The sequence below is a fragment of the Eretmochelys imbricata genome, chromosome 1, assembly GCF_965152235.1.
Source record: "Eretmochelys imbricata isolate rEreImb1 chromosome 1, rEreImb1.hap1, whole genome shotgun sequence".
Taxonomy (NCBI): domain Eukaryota; kingdom Metazoa; phylum Chordata; order Testudines; family Cheloniidae; genus Eretmochelys; species Eretmochelys imbricata.
Genome location: NC_135572.1, coordinates 57,235,392 through 57,258,061, shown reverse-complemented (window position 1 = coordinate 57,258,061; position 22,670 = coordinate 57,235,392).

The following is a 22,670-nucleotide window of genomic DNA, read 5'->3' as shown; positions in this document are numbered from 1 at the left end:
GAGGCAACCTAAACTTACTTCCAGTAAATCATGTAATGCTGGGGCTGCTTCCAATCAGTTAGTGCAACGTTGCTACCAGTATGCTGGACCCATCTGCTCCCAGCTCTTTCTCCAGCAATTGAGCCTTTTGCTTTTCCTTTCTGTTCCCCAACCCTTAAAGAAGTAGGAAATCAGAGGCTTCTTTTCTCTTCTCACTTGTGAATTTAGCAACAGCTCAGGAGCTGCTCTGTTCCCTATCTGATTTTCCCTTCCTGTGAAAAATGTACCTGCTCCAGTTGATCTGCTCCCATCACTCCCAAAGAACTAGAAGCTTAGGAATTGCTGTGCTCCTTCCTTTCTTGCCTCCAGAAAAGAAGCCAGGAGCTCCCAGCCTTATTCAGCTCACTTTCCCAGGCTCATTTCAAGGTAAAAAATGGCTGCTTACAGTAACTCTGATTCTTTGAGATGTTTTGTCCACTTAGATCCTGCTATAGATGTATACACACGTCATGTGTAAGAGCAGTCTTTTGGCCACCAGTATCGTGCATGTGTCCTGCACCACCACCCAGCCCCCACCTCTCCTGAAGATATAAATGAGTGGGTCCAACTGTCGCTTAGTTCCTTTGCCAATATAGAATCCTAAGTTTAAAGGACTCCATAGTATCAACAAAGAAGGGTGGGTCCTGGGATGCATATGGACAAAACACCTTGAAGAATTAAAGTTACTGTAAGGCAAATTAATGATTTTTTCTTTTAATTTTTTCTCACTTAAATCCCACTGAAGATGATTGGCTAGTAGCTGTCTCCCTAAGAAGTTGGGTGCCATGGTAAGACTGTAGGGCTGCACTACTAAATTGAGCATCAGGGCTAGTAACTGTGACTAGAGAGTAATGTTGAGTAAATGTACTGAATTCCAAGTGGCTGCCCTGCAAATTTCTGATAGAGGCATGTTCATCAAACAGGTTACTTAAGCCCTAGCTGTGTATGCTTTAATCTGAGAAGGAGCTAATTTATTTAGTTTCCAGAAGATCTAATACAATCTGATATGCATTTCTAGAGTCTGTGGGTCAAAATAGTTTGCCTTCTAGACCAGTGGTTCCCAAACTTTTTTCGCCGCTTGTGCAGGGAAAGCCCCTGGTGGGCCAGACCGGTTTGTTTACCTGCCGTGTCCGCAGGGTTGACCGATTGCAGCTCCCAGTGGCCGTGGTTCGCTGCTCCAGGTCAATGGGAGCTGCTGGAAGCGGCGGCCAGTACGTCCCTCAGCCTGCGTCGCTTCCAGCAGCTCCCATTGGCCTGGAGCAGCGAACCACAGCCACTGGGAGCCGCAATTGGCCGACCCTGCGGATGCGGCAGGTAAACAAACTGGCCTGGCCTGCCAGGGCCTTTCCCTGCACCAGCAGTGGAACAAGTTTGGGATCCACTGCTCTAGACCTGTCCCTAAACACTATATGTGTCCAAGGTGACTTTTGGAAGGGTCTGGTTCTGTGAAGGTAGTTCTATGTAGGTAGTAAGAGAGTCTTTTCAACAAGTCAGGCATATGGCGTTTTGCTTCTGTAGGAGTCAAAAGAAGTTTGGGAAAGAACATTAGGTGTATATACCGATCAGATGAAAGTCTGAGCTCACTGAATAAGAACTCTGAGTGAGGTCTTAGAATCACCTTGTCTTCATGAAATATAGCATAAGAGAAACCTGCCATTATACTTCAATCTCACTCATTCTTAGAGAAACCAACAAAAATGTTTTCTTGATAGTAGAGTGTAAAGCAAGAGGGGGCCAACAGATCTAGTCTGACCTGCGTGGCACAGGCCACTAACCCAGCTACCTTTGAATTGAGCCAAATAGCCTGGATTAGACTCAGGTACTATACCCTTCAGGAGACTATTTGTGCTACAGGCAGAAAACAGGAAGGACTGAGGTGCACCAATGCTTGCAACCCCTGCAGTGGCAGGGAATTGATTTGGTGAGATGTACCCAGATGATCCTAGCAAGTGACTAACACCCCATGCTGCAGAGGAATGTGCACACACAAAAAAAAAAGTCCCTGTCAATCTGAATTGGGAGAAAATTCCTTCTGGACCCCAAAAATGATAATCAGTATGACCGTGAGGGTGTGAACAAGACCTACTAGCTATGTGAGATGATAAAAGGAACATAGTGCTATAGACACAAATTGGGTTTCTCTGAGGGCCAGGAACATCAAATTGAGCGTGACAGGGTTATATTTCTAGTGGAAATGTGGATCAGATACTTCAGAAATTTAAAAGATGTGGGTGCAAAAATACTGTGTGATCCCAAATTGGATGGTGATAGGCATGTATTACAGCTAAATATACCCTCTCTGATCTGATGGAAAATCCTCAGCATTTCAAGAAAAATAAAATAATCCAGAATAACAGGAACAGATGTCTCCAACTATTGAAGTTGTTGCTGAGCAGCCCAAAATGAAAGATCTTGCCATTTGGCTATATCAGTTAGCCTTGTAAAAGACTTTTTGCTCTGAGTCAAAATATCTTGCACCTCTCTAGAATGACTCCTGCGTACTGCACTTAAGCAGCTAGCATCTGTGCTGTCAGATGTGCGGGTGATGGGCCTAGGCATAGGCACTAACTAACTGTGGGTGCTCCAGGGCTAGAGCTCCCACAGAAAAAAATAGTGGGTGCTCAGCACCCACTGGCGGGCCCCTCCTCATCCCCTCCAGTGCCTCCCACCGCCGGTGGGCTCCACCAATCAATTCCTCTCCCTCCCCCCCCAGCACCTCCCACCCCCCGCAATCAGCTGTTTGGCAGCTTGCAGGCGGCGCTGGAGGGCGAGGGGACACAATGGCGTGGGGGCAGTGCTGGGCAACACATGCCCCAGATGCCAGGGAGTGGAAGGGGTGGGATCAGCCCCTTTGGGATGCTACTCTGCAGCGTGGTGGACTGGCGGCTGCCTGAGAGAGCCTGGCTGGGGAGGCAGATTCTGCTCCTGGCTCATGTGCTGGGGACTGGGGGTGGGTGAGCCGGAGCGCCCTCACCCCCTCCTAGCAAGTTTCTGGCTCACTTATCCCTGGCAGCCAAGCCTGGGCAGGGAATGGAAGCCACCTCTCCCCAGCCAGGCTCTTTCAGACAGCTGTTGGGCAGTAGAGCAGCAACCAGGAGAGGCTGGTGTTAGAAGTGGCTCCCTCCCACTCCCTGCCTGGGTTTCCTCCCTCCGGGGAGAGTGGCAGAATGTGCCGGGGGTGGGGTGGGGAAGGTGCAGTTGGAGGACAGAGCATCCCCCCGCAGGTAACATGCAGCGGGGAGAGTGCAGTGGTGCGGGGGGGCTGGCCCAGGGGGACATGTGACCTCCCCCTTAGATCATGGCCCCCCAGTATGGGGAGGCACCAGTTGTCTATGGGGTGCCCTTGGGGGAGAGGGCGGGAAGGGGTGGAGTGGGGTGGGGCCTGGGATGGAGAGGGGGTCGAGCATCCCCTGGGAAATCAGGAAGTCAGTGCCTATGGGCCAGGGTGTAGGATTACACCATGATTCTCAAACAATGTCCAGAAATCTGGAAGAGTAATGGGCAGCTGAATTTATAGATGCATCAATTCTCTGTACCAGAACTAATGTGCCCATGCTGGTGCTGACAGTATTAATGGGGCTTTGTCCTGTCATACTTTTCTGAGGATTCTGGAAATTAATGGAATTGATAGGAGTAGACATCAGGTTTCTGTTCCACTGGATCATAAATGTATCCAAAAATGAGCCTGGGTTTATGCCTTGGTGGGATTAAAACTTGATACTTCTCCAGGTTGGTGGCAAAAATGTCTCTTGTAGGAACACCCTCTTTTAGGAAGACTTGACTGAGATCCAGATCTTCAAAGGTATTTAGGCTTCTGACTCCCATTGATTTCAATGAATCTCTACAAACCCAGTCTTGACTAAATGAGCACTTTCTGCTGAGTTGATCTGCTAAGTGATTCTGAAAGCCTGGTATATGTACAGCTATGAGATTGATCTGATGTTGAATATACCAGTCACAAATAGTCCTGATGGAGAGGAAGATGATCTCACTTCCCCTTGTCTCTTGACATAGAGCAGCACTGTCGTGTTGTCTGTCAGGACTTGAATTGTTGCCCTTTGGAGGGGGGGGTAAGAACGCTCTACATGGTAAATGTATGGCTATAAGATCTAGAACATTTATATGTAGATGAGTCTGTTAAAGAACCAGAGACCTAATGTCTGAAGGTGGTCTGGGTGTGTTCCCCATCCCTTTTTAGCGACACCCATTACAGGAGTCGTGATAGGAGATGGGTGAAGTGAATAGGATGCCTTGACATATTTTTCATGTGTCGTTCCACCAGAGAAGAGAGGATAAGGCTTCTGAGGAAACTGCATCCTGTAAATTCATGCTGTGTTTTCTTGATAAACTGATTTTAACTGCCCCATAAGAGGTTGAAGGTGAAGTCTGGCACATGGCATCAAAGATGCAGATAGCTATGTGGTCCAACAGCCTGAGATGGGACGTCACCAAAGTCCTTGGTTGAATATATATAGGGCCCTACCAAATTCACAACCTGTTTTGGTCAATTTCATGGTCATAGGATTTTAAAAATCATAAATTTCATGGTTTCAGATATTTAACTCTGAAATTTCACAGTATAGTAACCGTGAGGGACCCGAGTCAAAAAGGGGTCATGGGGGTGTCACAAGGATCTTGTAGGGGGATCATGGCATTGCCACCCTTACTTGTGTGCTGCTGCCTTCAGAGCTGGCCAACCGGAGGGCAGCAGCTGGCCGGGTGCCCAGCTCTGAATGCAGTTCCACCGCCAGCAGCAAGGCAGAAATGAGGTTTCACTGCTGGTGGAGGCAGCACTGCCTTCAGAGCTGGACTCCCAGCCTGCCGTGGTGGAGCTTCCTGCAGCTGAGGGAGGTTCCCGGAGATGGGTCTGACCCAGCCAAGGGAGCAGCCCGTGCAGAGGAAGAGGAAGTCCTAGCCCTCCCCAACCTGTCCAGGACTAGCAGCTAGTGGCCCTAGCTGGGGCGCCCTCAGCCCTGCCCTCAAACCCAGTGCTTGGTAGTTAAAGGGGCCTTGGACTGGCTGTGTGTAGAGGGGGTTGACCACAGCACCCCCCTGACTATGGCGCCCTGGTCACCCACCTGTAAGGCCAGCCCTGCCCTCCCCCAGAAAATTGATGACCCCCCCCTTACCATCCCACCCTCACTTCTGCATTGCTGCTGGTGGGGACCACAGCCTTCAGAACTGAGCTCCTGGCCAGCAGCCACTGCTCTCTGGTCGCCCAGCTCTGTGAAATAGTCTCCCCTACAATAGCCAGATTTCACAGGGGAAATCAGATTTCATGGTCCATGATGCATTTTTCATGGCCATGAATTTGGTAGGGCCCTAGATACGTATATTTGAGAATTGGTGGAGTGTGGTACAAAATCTGGCCTCTGGGAAATAAGCTCTTGCTGACCCCAAGCTGAGAAGTTAATTTTATTGTTTGAGTGGGAGTGAGAGTGGATGTGTCTTGATTGATTCTGAGGCCAACCAAGAAGAGGTGGCGAACCAGTTATACTGCATCAGTGACCTATTTTGTAGATATGCCTCAAATCAGCTAATTGCTGAGGTATGGGTGAATGTGGAGTCCATAGAGTCAATCAGGGACCTTACAGAGGAGCTGCAATGAAGAACAGGCATTTGGAAAAAACACTTGGTGCTTTGGAAAGACTGAACAGTACCACACTGAACTAATAATACCTGTGTGCCACAATAAAATAAGTACCGGTACTTTGTGAGGTGGGTGGCTGGACAGATGGAAGCAAGCATCCTTAAGTCAAGAGTTCTGAACGAATCTTGGGGGATCTAGGAAAGGAATTATGAATGCTAGAGAGACCAGCCTTGACCCTAAAGTGATGGATGAATGTGTTGAGTCATCTGATATCTAGAATGGGACACCATCCTCCTTTCTGTTTTGGGATAAGGAATTAATAGTAGTAAAACCCATTGTTGTTGGGGAGAAGAGGGTACCGTCTCCATTGCACCACGTTGTAGAAGGATATCTGCCTCTTGCTTTAGTAGTATCTTGTGAGAGGAATATCTGAAAAGGGACAGGAATGGAGGAGTTGGCAAGGACTGAAATTGAACTGAATAACCCTTGTGTAACAGCAGTTCTAGTTCAGGCATCAAAGAAAGAAAGAGGCGATAGCCAAATGGTGGAAGGAAAGGATATAGGTCCTTGTAGATCAGTCTATGTCTTTCGATTGTGGTATCAAACTTTCTAATAGAGCTGTCAAGCGATAAATCGCGCAATTAAAAAACTGTGTGATTAAACAATAATAGATTACCATTTATTTAAATATTTTATATGTTTTCTGCATTTTCCAATATTCATTTAAATTACAACACAGAATACAAAGTGTGTACAGTGCTCACTTTATATTATTTTATTAGATATTTGCACTGTAAAAAAGAAACAAAAGAAACAGTATTTTTCAATTCACCTAATACAAGTACTGTAGTAGTGCAATCTCTTTATCATGAAAGTTGAATTTACAAATGTAGAATTAAGTACCAAAAAAAAAAAAACCTGCACTCAGAAATAAAACAATGTAAAACTTTACAGCCTACAAGTCCACTCGCTCCTACTTCTTGTTCAGCCAATTACTCAGACAAACGAGTTTGTTTACTTTTGTAGGAGATAATGCTGTCTGCTTGTTTACAATATCACCTGACAGTGAGAACAGGCATTCACATGCCACTGTTGGAGCTGGCATTGCAAGATACGCATGTGCCAAATGCGCTAATGATATCCCTTTGTGCTTTGTCCGCCATGCCAGAGGACATGCGTCCATGTTGATGATGGGTTCTGCTCGATACAATCCAAAGCGGGCTGATGCACATTCATTTTCATCATCTGAGTCAGATGCCACCAGCAGGAGGTTGATTTTCTTTTTTGGTGGTTCGGGTTCTGTAGTTTTGGAGTGTTGCTCTTTTAAGACTTCTGAAACATACTCCACACCTCATCCCTCTCAGATTTTGAAAGGCACGTCAGATTCTTAAATGTTGGGGTCAAGTGCTGTAGCTATCTTTAGAAATCTCACATTGGTACCTTCATTGTGTTTTGTCAAATCTGTAGTGAAAGTGTTCTTAAAATGAACAACATCTGCTGAGTCATCATCCAAGACTGCTATAACATGAAATATATGGCAGAATGTGGGTAAAACACAGAGCAGGAGACATACAATTCTCCCCCAAGGAGTTGAGTCACAAATTTGATTAACGCATTATTTTTTTAACGAGCGTCATCAGCATGGAAGCATGTCCTCCGGAATGGTGACCCAAGCATGAAGGGGCATACGAATGTTTAGGATATCTGGCCCGTAAATACCCTGCAATACCGGCTACAAAAGTGTCATGTGAATGCCTGTTTTCACTTTCAGGTGACATTGTGAATAAGAAGAGGGCAGCATTATCTCCCGTAAATATAAACAAACCTGTTTGTCTTAGAGATTGGCTGAACATGAAGTAGGACTGAGTAGGCTCTAAAGTTTTACATTGTTTTGTTTTTGAATGCAGTCATGTTACAAATGAAGATTTTTTTGGTAAGTTGCACTTTCATGACCAAGAGAGTTCACTCCAGTATTTGTATGAAGTGAATTGAAAAATACTATTTCTTTTATCATTTTTACAGTACAACTATTTGTAATAAAAAATAATATAAAGTGAGCGCTTTACACTTTGTGGGCTGGGGCTAGGGTGCAGGCTCTGGGCTGGGGCTGAGGAGTTCGGAGTCTGGGAAGGGGCTCCAGGCTGAGCCTGGGGCATGGATTTTGGGTGCAGGAAGGGACTCCGGGCTGGGGAAGAGTGTTGGGGTGCGGGAGGGGTCTCAGGGCTGGGGCAGGGCGTTGGGGTGCAGGAGGGGGTATGGGGTGCTGGCTCCAGAAGAGAGCTCAGGGCTGGGGCAGGGGGTTGGAATGCAGGAGGGGGTTTAGGGTGCTGGCTCTGGGAAGGGCTCAGAACCGGGGTGCAGGAGGATTGAGGGCTCCCGCCGAGCGGCACTTACCTTGGGCGGCTCCCAGTCGGCAGTGCAGCAGGGCTAAGGCAGGCTGCCTGCCTGCTGTGGCCCTGCACCACTCCCATAAACAGCCAGCACGCCCCTACGGGCCGTCGGGGGGGGGAACTTGGCGTCATGCGCTGCCCCTTCCCTGCAGGCACCACCCTCGCAGCACCCATTGGTTGCAGTTTCCCGTTCCCGGCCAATGGGAGCTGCAGGGGCGGTGCTTGCAGGCAAGAGCAGTGCACGGAGACCCCTGCTCTCCCCTCTAACCCCACAGCCTGCAGGGGTGTGCTGGCTGTTTTCAGGAGTGGCGCGGGGCCAGGGCAGGCAGGAAGCCTGCCTTAGCCCCGCTGTGCCACCAGACTTTTAATGGCCAGAGATTGCAATCAGCTGTCAGAGGCTCCTGGATTGACTAGTCGATCGCGATCTACTAGTTGGTGACCACTGCTCTAAAGCATGCCAGAAGCACTCCCTCCTTGGCAATGATGCTCATGGGATCTGCCCACTGCAGCCGAGTCCCATCAGCATGTGGCAGAAGGGGAGGGGAGTCATGTCTCCAGGGGCTTCCTCCCCCACGTAGGCACTGCTCAGAACATAGCTGGGTGAACTCCGGGGCTTATGTGGGTGAAGTGTGTCCAAAGGCGGGTGAAGCTCCTCCAGGCATGTGACCATCAGGGAAGTACAATGAAGAGGACTCCTCCTCCCCCAATCACTGCCTGTCTGATTAGAGAAAGGCACTTATCATCCTCATCTTGGGTGCAAGTGCCCGCCCCCAACACTGTTTTGCTAGTTTTCTCTTGTGAATTCTGAGTAGTTCCATCTGAATTTACGTACATGTAGCATACAAAATGAGATTTATTTTTTCATTAGCAGTTTATCACTTCTGTGAACATTGTTTCTTCTTGCAATAAATACAGCATTGCCTGTACTCTGAAGTTTGGGAGGAACCAACATGCAATGAAAGAAAGACAGATGTATAAATGAGGCATGCATACAACCAGCTGAAGCATGGCTGAAGTTTCGGGAGGGAAAAAAGGAATCACATCAAAGTGACACTCCAGCAAGAGTTGCATGTAAAAGGCACTGATGAAACATTAAATTTTCTGTTAAGTGCTTTTTGTCTCACATAGCACACCACACCACATAGCCGTGCGTGAAGTTTTTATATAATATGCAAACAAAAGTCATGGATCACAAAGGGAGCAATCACTTTTGAGTGAAAGTTGAACACCCTAGTTCAGCTTATTCAGTAAACACTAATAAAATGTTGAAATTAACCTTTTAAAGTTTTAACTTAGAATCAAATAATTAAATGGACCTATCTAAAACTGAGACAAGCTAAAATGGATATTCGGAAGATTTTTCTGACAAGTGACTCTTGAACCATCAGTGGCTGATTCACTGCAGGATTTTACAACACCTCCAGACTGGGCCCTGCCACTGCCTGATTCGGGTTGTTACCTGCACAAATTCGTTGTCACTTGCACACTCTAGGACATCCAATCTCTACCTAGTTCCTAGGGCACAAGGCTTCGACGTCTACCTAGTTCCTAGGGCTCCAGGCGTAACCCGGTTAATTTAGGCACCCGCACTCTTTCCCAGTTTCTTGGGCTTGAGGTGAAAGGCACCTAACTTAACCCCTCTGTGGGCTCCGGGCTCTATTCTGGGTTCCAGGCTCTACTCCGAGCTCCAGGTAAACACCCATTTCACGTGGACTCAGGGCTTAATTTTTTGCGGGTTTACAGGGTCTTTTACCAGTGAAAGAGCCTTACACAGTAATATCGTACTTAACCTCTATTTATTAACAGTCACCAAAACAAAATGCACACGTTACACATACAATGCTCACCACTCCCAATAAGACGGATGAACTTTTCTTGATGGCCAATCAGGATCAGGTCATATGGGGGGGGGGGGGGGGCGACACGGACGGACTGACTCCAGTTTCTGCCTGAAGTCATTGGCAGGATGTTGAGGTCTGGCAGCTCTGATCTTTGGGCTGTGTCCTGGAGTTGGTTCCCAAAAAACTTCCTTTTGGACCCCAGTTTATATAGTAAAACCTGAGTCCTGCTTAGCTGTACCTTAACCAGTCATTTTACTAAAATTTTACTAACCAATCCTAACATATTGTAACAAAATTCTCTAACCTAATCATCCCACCACCTTACATAATTAATTTTGCTAGGCGTATATTATGTAACAGACAGAAACAATCAAAGAACCAGACAGATCATACAGACAAACAATAGAGAAGTAGGGACCATAAAGATAAAACAAATAAAGAAACGAGGATTTCACAACCACAACTATTGTTAAGTGATTTCTTGCCAGACAGAATGTTATCAAACTAAGTTTTCTTTAACCATCTTAAGATCTGTTTCTTTATTTGGTGATAGTGGGTGCTATTACCTTAAAAGCAAGATATTGGCTTCTTAACAGCCTGATATTACATTGCTTTAATGTAGTTTAGATGGAATGTGAGGATGTGACTTCCTGCTTCTTAGCTCATGGCTGCTGCTCTCTTAATATGGGTGCAGGCAAAGGCCTTACAATATGGCTACAGGAAAAGGCTGTATCCTTACAGAGTCTGAACTCCTTATCATTGCAAGCAGAACAAACGGATCTCAAATGTTTGCATGCAGTGAGTACAGGTTCTGTCAGCATAGATACGACTGAAGTATGATGTGAGAAGCGTAACTGTTCCTACAGATCTTGGAGAAAAAGCTATGGGCCTAATCAACCACATCTGTCTGATTTTCCAAGGAGAATGTTTGGGAAACACAATAGTTCTTTTCCAGTTTTCTATTACAGTACATTTCCTTGGGATGAATATTCTGTTCAACAAGATGTTATATTCTGCTTTCCCTGCTATCACTTCCACTCTGAAACAGCCTATGTGGATGATACCTTCATCAAAAAGGGTGTGAGGGATTGGATGACAATCTCTGAAAAATTGTCTAAACATGCTGTTTCCCAGGTTCATGTGAAATGTATGGAAAAGTGGCAATGCTTCAAACATAGCAAAGGAACTGGATCAGTAGCAGTGAAGCTTTCAGCAAGTCATAAAAGTACCAATGAGAGAAACTGGGATTACCTTACTAAGGTTTGTGATATTGTCAAATTACTTTTGAAACGTGGTTTACCATTTCAAGGTCACGATAAGGGAAAGGAATCTAAATTGAAAGAGAATTTCCATGAATGTTGTGATTTCTTTTCAAAGTATGATGAAACTTTCAAGAAACTGCAGGCAAGTTAATTTAATTACACAAGCCCTGAATTTCAAAATAAAGTACTGCAGATTTGGTTTGCAAATAAATTATACAGGTAGTGAATAAGACCTTTATTTTTTTTTTTGTAATTGTACATTAGGCCAGGTCATTTAAGACAGAGCAGCTTCCAGTTCATATCAGATACTCAGAAAATCTAGAGATTAAAGAAAGTTTCCTGTGCTTAATCAATTACTTGTCTTCCTGAAATGCAAATGTCATTCATATTGCCATAAAGACAGCTTTGAAGCAGATTGCAGAACGTGCCGATAGTAGTTCAATCTTACGATGGTGCTTCTGTGATGTCAGGATACATTGCTGGGGTTCAGCAGTGAATGAAGAAAGACCATCTGATTGCATGGCACACAAATTCAACCTCGTCCTCATGGTGTACTATAAAGTAAATTGTAGTGCTGTGGTCTTTCTAAATGTACTTGAGAAATTGCGTTCAGTGTTTGTGGAGCCAACCAACCATCAGATGTTTGACGTGCAGACAGCTTTGGGTCTCAAGCATCAAGAGATTGTGCAGCCCACTGATATGCACTGAGCATGTAAGTGGAGAAGTGTGTTTGCAGTAAAAACACAGTACACTGCCATCATGCAGGTGTCTAAAAGATCTGAGTGAACAAGGCGAAAAGTGGTCTGTGGAGGCAAATGGCCTTTATTATCACATAACTAGAGTTTCATTCATTGCATGCTTAATTATCTTTCAACATTTTATGAAAGTTGTTCATTTTGCTCACAAAGGACTTCAAGGCATCGATACCACAGTTTCAAGAGCTTCCCTATCATAGAGAAAACGAAAATTACTTTGAGAAATGCAGAAATGAAGAAGGCTGGAATGATACGTGGAAAAAAATAATGGAGTTCTGTTAAGACCATAACATTGCAGTATCAGATGAAGACTCACTTCATTCACCAAAAAGAAAAAAAGTAGTAAAAGCCTCGGCAGCTCTTATGGACTTCAGTGTCCCAATAACTTTGGGTCAAAGAAAGTGTGTAGAAGAGGCAACAAATGTATCAGAAACCACCAAGACTGTAACTGTGTCTGAAAAAACAGCAGGTGGCATCAGCAGTTGAACCTTCCTGTTTTGGATGGCATAATTGCAGAGTTAGAGAGACGATTCTCAAAAGAATCAATGGAAATTGCTGAGGCATGTGGCTCACTCATAAGTTTTGATAGAATTGGCATTCATCCACTCTTGCAGAAATATGCAGACCTACTCAACGTAAATCCTCACCTTGCAGCTGGAGAAATGGACATTTTTACCAGTACGGAATCTCCTGTTACTTTTCAAATACTTCAAGAAGAAATGTCTCAGATTATGTACCAAAACTATTACAAACTCATTCAGTTAGCTCTCACATTGCCAGTCAGGATGGCCACATTGGAAGAAAGCTTTTCTGCAATGAGACAGATTAGAAACTGGTTGTATTCAACCATGGGAGAAGAAAGATTTTCTTCACTTAGAAGCTGGTTTAACTGCAAAGCTGATTCCAGAGAACATTGTGGACATTTACGCTAATCGAAGGGAAAGACAATTGCATCTACATTAAGGTAAATACAGTATTTCTATATTAAGACACTGTTTATGTAGCCCTAAAAGATAAATATAGTATTTCTATATTAAGACAATGTTTATTTAGCTCTAAAACCAGAGAGACGTGATTCATAGTTACATGAAAGTGCTCAGTTCTGTTTATTCAAGGATTTGTTTTTATGCTAATGTTGATTTTTAAGTGGTAGCTGGTAAAGATGTCAAATAATTAAGTTAAAATAAAAAATTAAGGGTGATGAACTTAAACTCTATTTGTGATTTCAAGTACATAGTAATTTCAGTACTACTAACAGTTGGTAAATCCAGAAGTTAGACCTATACCTATTATTAATAGTATTAAGACCCTCTAGTCCCCCAAATATAGAAATCAAACCATATCTATAGGGAATAGGTACACCAGCTGATTTCTGTGCAACTAACTCCAAATGCTGATATCACAACACATACATCGGAGGAAGGGGTTACCTTGACATCATCACTGAAACAGATGTAGCTCTTTTTGGCCTCTCAGCTTTTTTACATAATAGGCATATTTATATCTAATATACAGTTTAAATTAGCTAGTGTGATAGTCACTTGTTTTATTTGCAACAGAAAGGAACAATCTTAATTTAAAAATCACATTTCTGTCTGAAAAAATATTTTTATACTGTGACATCCTGTACCCCATGTTCACCACTTTAATAAAATTTGATGTATTTTGTACAAAGTATGCCTTATGAGGTATCATTTGAAAACTCATAATCTGCTGAACATCATTGTCCTGTCAAAATGTGTGTAACACGGTGTGTAAAGATATGGGATTTAACTGTAAGATGTTATTAAAGTATGTCATAATTCTGGGGAATGCCCATAATTAGTTCCTCAGAGACAACAAAGGACAGACCAACACCCAGCACGGGAGAAAGGATAAACAAGAAATATACATTTCATCACTGGGATGATCCAAACCTCACTTACACAAGAGACTGCTTGTCACCTCCACCCAAGCTAGGGTAATCCTCAAAGTGGGGAGAGGGGTATAAAAACTGTGGCCTTCACCTCCTCTCTTCCCGTCTCTCTGCTCATGATATCAACGAACACCTGAAGGACTCTGAACTGGGGGAGGAGTCCCAGGCTGGAAGGAGACCCAGCCTTTGAAATTTACTGCAGCTTCTGGTGATACAGACCTCATTTTTAATTATACTTAGCTTCGTCAGTTAGGTATTAGCTTTCATGTTTATCTTTTCTTTGTAACCAATTTTTAGTTTTATGCCTTATTACTTGTAATCACTTAAAATCTATCTTTCTGTAGTTAATAAACTTGTTTTATCTATACCCAGTGTGTGTTTAGATTGAAATGTTTGGGGACCTCTGCTTGAGATAACAAAGCTGGTGCATACACATTTTCCTTTGATGAGATGACAGACTTTCTATGAGCTTGTACTGTTCAGGAGGGTACTGAGCAATACAAGATGCACATTTCTGGGGAACAAGGCTGTAACTAAGAATTTGCTGGTGTTGCCCCGGATGTAATTCATGAGTGGCTAACTAGTAGAACTCAATACTGTATAGTTTGGATCAAGTTTTGTGCTAATGTCTGCAAATGAGCAGAACTAGGGAGTGGCGGCTCTTACAGCAAAGCAGTGTAAAAGCACCTTAGACTAAAGAATAATGGGACACAGCTGTTGAACAGTCCAGATTGTACCTAGAGAATGTCACACCTACTATTGTGACAAGTAACACCTATTTTATAACTGAACGACGAGAGAAAGAAATCCATTTTTTTCTGTTTTGTTTACTGTATACATTTGAGAGCATATTGCATATAATCATTATCACTATATAGTGAGCCATTTTCCCCATTTGTTTCTGTGGCTTTCACACAACAGTAAGGGAGGAAAAAAATTCTTAATCACAAAATTTGTCTGAGGAACTGAGTAGCAGCTGTAGTATCTGAAGCTATGTAATTTGTTTTCTGAAATGTGGACTGATTGTGTCCAGTTAAAAAGAAGTCTGACAGTCTAAAAAAAACCAACCTTGCAAATCTTGGGGTAACTTTAGAGAATCAGTGTATAAAGATACACTTTTGAAATAAAGCCTTTCTTACTAATGTTAACTTGAAAATGTATACAAAATGGTATTTTTGGTATCAGATTTGTTGTTGAATAAATTTTACATTATAATCCAGTTTCTCCACTTCTTGTTTGATACAAGTGTGATCATAATCCCCTTACAAAATCACAGTATGTTCTTATCAAAATTATTTTGTGATATACTGCCATCTTGAATAGAAGATACGCTATGAGGGAGACTATATAGATCAAAGAAATTAGAGATGGAAATAGAGCTATTTGATTTTGTCCATCTTCCCTGTTTCATGTAGAATATTTTTCAGGATTTTGTTTTATCCAGTTTTTAATAACACAATTGATGAAACTTCCATAGCTTCCACAGTGGAGTAGATTCTTACTATTAAGATTTTTTGCCCGATATTCTGCTTAATGTTTCCTTTGCTTAATTTTATCCTGTTACTCCTACCTACAGTATACCCTTTTAGACCATTCTAAACAATCCCAGTTTACACTCTTTCACTAGTTACTTGTAGTTATCCTAGCCCTTCGTTTTGCCAGTTGTGCTCCCTCTCTCTCTCGCTATACACACACACACACACACACAGTTCTATTAATATTTCTTTATAAATCATTTTTTGTTCTCTAAACTCCCTGTAGCTTGTGACATCTGTATGCTGTCTATTTATTTGTTCACTTTTCCATTACTTTCAGTACAGGGATTTATTTCCCCTAAAAAATTCTTTAGCAGTTCTTAACAAAGCCACATCATTTCCTTCTTACAACTCATGGTAGCTTAGATGGCCATCACAGGGTGAGTAATTCCTGGAAAAGGTTAACCAGAGAAGAATGAAAACCAAAAGTACAACTGTTAACTTTAGGGTCCGATTTTTTTTCAGAGGTGAGGAGCAACTGCATCTCCCTTTAACTTTGATGGGAGTTGCAGGTACTCATCTCAAAAATGAGACCTATCCAATACCTTCCATTTTCCAAAGGTCTTTGGGTGCTGAGAAAAGAACATTGAGAGAGCTGGCTAGCAGTTTTGGGGTTTTTGTATTCTTCAGCCCTATCCTAAAGTACTGACTTCTCAAAACCTTCATCACCGGTTTCCTGGCTTGCAATTGGTGCTGACCAATTTCAAAGGCTGTTTTAGCTTCCCTAGCACTGGAGGACAGTGAAGCTAAATGGCTTTGCAGACTGATGACCTTTGAGGGGGCTGCACTCTGGCGTTCCCTGGCCTGTCTTCAGAGACAGCCAGCCTCATTTTCTTAGGATGGGAAACCTAAGTATAGTATTTGAAGCTCATGGTGGTTTTTTTTTTTTTTTTTGGTTTTGTCATTCAGAGCCTTTTCATTGTGCTCTGGCTGAAGAATCTGAACCACAATGGAGAGTACATAACTCTGAGGGCATAACTAAGGGCTTGTCTACACTGTGGGATAATGCTCAGTATGGGTGTGTAGTTTGTGAGGTGCACTAATGCGTTACACATTAAATGATCTATGTAGACCCTGTTGTGCACACTCAGCCATGTCTGCACTACAGAGCTGAATCAGCGCTGCTGCAATCGATTCAGCGGCATCGATCTAGCAGCTCTGGTGAAGATGTGCTAAATCGATGGCAGAGCACTCTCCCGTCAATTTCTGTGCCCGACCTCCCCGAAAAGCGTAAGGTAAGTTCGCAGGAGAGCTTCTCCCATTGACATAGCACAGTGTAGACCCTCAATAAGTGGATCTAGCTACATCAACTTCAGTTATGTTATTCGTGTAACTGAAGTAGTGTAGTTTAGATTGATTTACCGCGGTAGTGTAGACCAGCTCTAAATGTTCCCTAGTGCACTTTAACAGCATGATCTATATGGACCAATAAATGCACAACAAGTTAGTGAGGTTTAGAAATCACATGCCTATAGACTGCATTACCACCATGTAGAAAAGCCCCATCATTTGTTTATCCAGGGATTTCATTACACTCTGGGATTGGACTGCATTTTGACTTTTTGGTATAGTCTATTATCTGAATACCTATTACACATTGCTTTGAGAGACTAAGTTTATGAATGTTTATAAAATACTTGCTATCCTCTAATGAAAGGTACTGTAGAAGTGCACAATAATGTAATTTGCTAACAAATTTTTTTGACTTTTTAATCTCAAGAGTCACCTATGCAGCAATACCTATACAAAAATCAACTAATTAATGATGGGTAGGTGGAGAGACAAATGGACAGGGAACAGATGTCACTGATTTATTTTAATTGCAACTGTGTGTAAAAATTGCATAAATTCATTGTATCTAATCCCACCGTACTTCTCTTCCACCTCCTCTTAATATCAATGATATTAGCCTTTAAGCTCATCTGGGCAAAGGAATGTGTCGTATGTGCTAAAGTAATATGAATATTAAATAAATTTAAGATTCCTCCATTAATTAAACATTAAAATAAATTTTGAGAATGTTGGTTAAAACATTAAAAGCACGGAAATTATACGGTAATGTAGGTAAAGATTCAAATAACTTTATAGTTCATACATTCTCGTATTTGGCCTTTTTCACCATTCCAGTGCTTTCCTCTGTTTTTGCAGCTCTGGAGGCAGGATGCTTGTCAGTGATGGGTGACTCCATCGGTCATAAATATAAAGGGAAAGGTAAACACCTTTAAAATCCCTCCTGGCTAGAGGAAAAATCTTTTCACTTGTAAAGGGTTAAGAAACTAGGATAACCTTGCTGGCACCTCACCAAAATGACCAATGAGGAGACAAGATACTTTCAAAAGCTGGGGGGGAGGGAGAAACAAAGTTCGCTCTCTCTTTCTCTGTCTGTGTGATGCTTTTGCCGGGGACAGAACAGGAATGGAGTCTTAGAACTCAGTAAGTAATCTAGCTAGATATGCGTTAGATTATGATTTTTTTAAATGGCTGAGAATGTGTTGAATAGAATGGATATTCCTGTCTTTGTGGCTTTTTGTAACTTAAGGTTTTGCCTAGAGGGATTCTCTATGTTTTGAATCTAATTACCCTGTAAGGTATTTACCATCCTGATTTTACAGAGATGATTCTTTTTACTTTTTCTTCTATTAAAATTCTTCTTGTAAGAAACTAAATGCTTCTTTTCATTGTTCTTAAGATCCAAGGGTTTGGGTCTGTGGTCACCTATGCAAATTGGTGAGGATTTTTATCAAACCTTCCCCAGGAAGGGGGGTGCAAGGTTTTGGTGAGGATTTTGGGGGGTAAGATGTTTCCAAACGGCTCTTTCCCAATAATAAACCCGGTTAGACGTTTGGTGGTGGCAGTGGAAGTCCAAGGGCAAAAGGTAAAATAGTTTGTACCTTGGGGAAGTTTTAACCTAAGCTGGTAAAAGTAAGCTTAGGAGGTTTTCATGCAGGTCCCCACATCTGTACCCTAAAGTTCAGAGTGGGGAAGGAACCTTGACACCATCCAGCAAAAAGAAAGAAAGAAAGAAGTCTATACTTCCACCCCCATCCCGCAGTTTCTTCAGTTGAGAAGAAAGATGTCCCAGACTAGTTTTTTTTAAAAAATTGGAGTCAGATGGAGTAATGCCAAGAAAAAAGGCCATCCTAGAGCATCAGTAAAGTCAAGAAATTAGACAAACTTTCTTTGGGGTGCAATCAAGGCATTTTCTTTTAGAGGAGGTTTTGAAAATGTAGTGTGGAACCTTCTCTCTTCGGTACTAAAGCAGCTTTGGCATCCATCTGAGCTACAGCTGAACTTACCCAGCCCATTTGGGCTTGAACTGATATCCTCTATGAGATCTCTCGATCAGACCAAACAATGTCAGAATAGTACTGCACAGGATCTCTGTAGCATCTTCATCTCTGATGCTTCCTTGGACTTCTTACATTTTAAATCCAGGTCAATGGCTAGGAACATGGTGACCATGGGACAACATCTATGAATTAGCTCCTAAAAAGAGGACATACAGACTATGCCTCTGTTATTCTCCTCTATCTAGAGCAGGGGGAAAGCTCTTTAGATCATCCTTTAAGCATGTCATGTTTGAAGCTGTAGATAAGGAAAATAAATCCTGAACTTCATGCAGACAGAAGAGGGCTTACAGATCTTATAACAAAGTGAAATAGTCATTTTATTTTAGTAGACTCAGTAAGATGTTGATGTGATGGTTTGTTCTCCAGAGGACACTGGAATTACAATAGAGCAGGAAGAACCAGGGCTGGTGTTAACAAACTGTCCACCCCCCCAAAAAGTAGGACTCTTTGAAAATTGTTTTTTCCATTTGTCGGTGCAGCTGTGTCAGCTGGGGAGTAGACTTAAATTTCTTGAGGTGTGATTACCACCTCAAGCAGATGAATGATGAAAGTTTTGAGCAAGGGATATGCTAGAGAGTTCTTCAGACTTCCTTGAAGCATTTTTTGTCTGCCTCAGCTCAAATCCAACCACATACTCTCTAATTATAGAGACTATTGCGCATCTCTTGAATTTTAGGGAAAGGGAGTCTATCCCAAAAGGAAAGCATCTGGTATTCTTATTCTGCTTTCTACCTAATCTCCAAGAACTCTGGAGGAAATAGTGCTATTCTAGACCTGAACTGCTGAACAAATCCAGTGAGAAAATCACTCTTCATGATAAAAACTCTGAAGACTATCCTGTTGGCCATATCTTAGGGTTACACCATAGACCTGTGGGAAGTATATCTCCACATCTCAATACAGTCTTCCCATAGAAAACACCTCTTTTTCTTTTATGGTGCAAACTGCTGTCAGTAGAGAGCATTACCATTTGGCCTTGCTATCTTACTCAGTGAATTCACTGAAGTGATAGTGGTTCTGATAGCAGCTCCCAGGAAGAGAAGGGTACATGCATATGTATATATATCTGTATATCCCTTTCTCCACAACATTCCCATTTAGGCATATTCAAGATGACAAGCATTTTAGAACAGCAAACACGTAATATTTCTCCAGCAACATGGCTTTATAACAGTCATCCAGAAAAAAAGCCAATTAAAATGCTAGTTTCTTGCAAAGATTTGCTGACCTGGGCAATACTGTTTGTGACTGTTCCAGAGGTTTCTTCTGTCTCTTCCTGCAAGCATTCTTTCCTATCTACATTGCAGTTTCAGTAGCCCAGGAAATCATGTCCTTTCTGGACTGGTGGACCTTCCCACACATTTCCTAGCATAACAATCCTATTGTGGAACCAGAGACATACATTGTTACCATGGATGCCAGATACTGGCTTGCAGAACTCATTTAGCCAATCAAATAGTTCAGGGATACTGATCCCAGTCACAGTCAATTTGGAGCATAAACTGGTTGCAGCTATCAGAGATTCATCTACAAAAAGCAAGCACTTCCCAGGGAGGTGAAACAATAAAAAAAAATTGTAAATGGAAAAAAGTTTTGAAAATGTCAAAATGCCCCATTCTGACATTTTTTGAATGAAAAATTTCAATTTTTCATTTTGAAACAACTTGTTTTTTAAAAAAATCTATACTTAAAAATATTAAAAGTAAAGTGTTGGGAAAAAAATGAAATGTTTCAGTTTACCAAATTTTTGTTTCAGAATTTCATTTCACAGAATTTTTTAAAATTTTGGCTTTGTCACAATTTGGGACAAAATCTCAAAATTTTTCATGGGACAGAAAATTCATTTTCCAGCCAGTTTTAGTAGAAACTAGAAAGTCCTATCTGCTGGAACATGTTGCCCCTTTTTAACTACTCTATGTGTGAATTTTTTTTTTTATTACTGTATACCTATACAATAAGGCCCTGTTCTGGGTACTTACATAGTTCCAGTGAGGTCAGTGTACCTCCAGGCCAATGCAGGGATCTGCCTGCACAGGGCCCTTGCAGGATCAAGGCCTTAGTTTGTAAATATTTCCATTCTGAAGTGAGGACACTGAAAAAGGATTATTTTCAAATGTGCAAAGGGGGATAATTTGTAATTAGCTGAACATTCAAAACCTTTTCTTGAACTTATTTGAAATTTAAGGGATGCTTTGTTGTAGTCCTAATCACCCCAATTTTTAGCCAACAATTTTTTCAATGTCCCAATTTAGAGAAGGGGTATAAATAACAGGCTTATAATGTAATCTTGATTATAACATTAACTGTGATGAGAGGACTTTCTTTCCATAATAATGTCCTGCACCAAATAATGCCGTTTTTTCAGCCATGAGTTCTTCAGTTGTTGGAAATAGCTTTTAATTTCATGATGCTGCAGTTGGAGAGGCTTGATTGTTCCAGAACTGGCTCTGATCTTTACCTGTTCATAAACTCTTCTCTCAAGTCAGTATACAATTCATGGTTATTTTCCAAGCATACATCCAAAATGTAAAGGTCAGGAAAGCAAATTAGCGCATCCCACAATCTATGCCCTGGCCAATAAAAATTACATGTATACTTCTCCACTTTTGGTACTGTATATTTTATTCTGTATATTGATTATGTGATTAACTTAACACTTTCCTCTAGATTTTTCTGCTCCTTCCTTACTTTAAGCTAAATTCATATCTCTGTGATTTTAGGGCCTGATACTGGCACACTCCATGTGAGGAATACTTGTAACATTGATGTAAAAGAGACTACTCCTTGAATAAGGTACTACTCATCATGAAGATGGCAGAATCAGGCCTTTACCTGTTAAACCCATTTCACTCTCAACTATCAAAAATATACAGTAGAACTTCAGAAATGTTTGTAACTCTGAACAAAATGTTATGGTTGTTCTTTCAAAAGTTTACAACTGAATGTTGACTTAATACAGTTTAGAAACTTTACTATGCAGAAGAAAAATGCTGCTTTTAACCATCTTAATTTAAATGAAAGAAGCACAGAAAGTTTCCTTACCCTGTCAAATCCTTTTTTTAGAACTTTCCCTTCATTTTTTTTAATAACACCGTACTGTTGTTGCCCCCGCCCCCCTTTTTTTTTTTGGTCTCTGCTGCTGCCTGATTGCATGCTGCCTGTTCCAAGTGAGGTGTGTGTTTGACCAATCAGTTTGTAACTGAGGTTCTACTGTATTGCTAATTCCTTTGTACTGTCATTTAACTCTATTTTGTTTAGATAAGTTCCTTATCTATTTCATTACCTTTCCCTTTTAAGTACTTTTTATCTTTCCTATATTCATCTCTAGGTAAAGTCTTTCTTCTTTCTTGTCATTTCCAGTCACACACACTAGATAGCTCTCTTCAGCTAGTTGAAGATCAAAAAGACACTTTCTCCTGACAAGTCTTTCACTGTATGGAAAGGTGTTGTAGCCATGTTGGTCCCAGGATATTAGAGAGACAAGGTGGATGAGATAGTATCTTTTATTGGACCAGCTTCTATTGGTGAGAGAGACACAATCTTTTGAGTTTCACAGCGCTCTTCTGCAGATAAGAACAAGGTCCTTTCATTCTCAGTTTGCTGTCTGCCTATCTTCAACAGTAGCCAATTAGTAATTCTTGATCGTGGAGTAAGTTTCAATATTCAAAGAGTGAATTATGTCCCAGCTGTCACTTCAGAGTTAACTGACAGCTATTCAGCCCAGTCATGGTCCAGTGCAACAGAGGTAGGACTCAGTCACATCCCTCTGCCAAGCACATACAACCGTTGCTTTACAAGCAGTAGGAGTTGGAACATTACACAGGCCCATTCATTTTTCTTTGCAGAGGAACTATGGTGTCTTGTGCCATAATTATGTGTTCTTTTGAATGCACTGGCCCTTTTCCACATTCAGTCACATTCTTTCCATTGCTGCATCTGCTCATTGTTTCTTAATTTCCCAACATTTGCTTATTGAAATCTATTACACTTGTATTAGTGCATCTTACGGTAGTT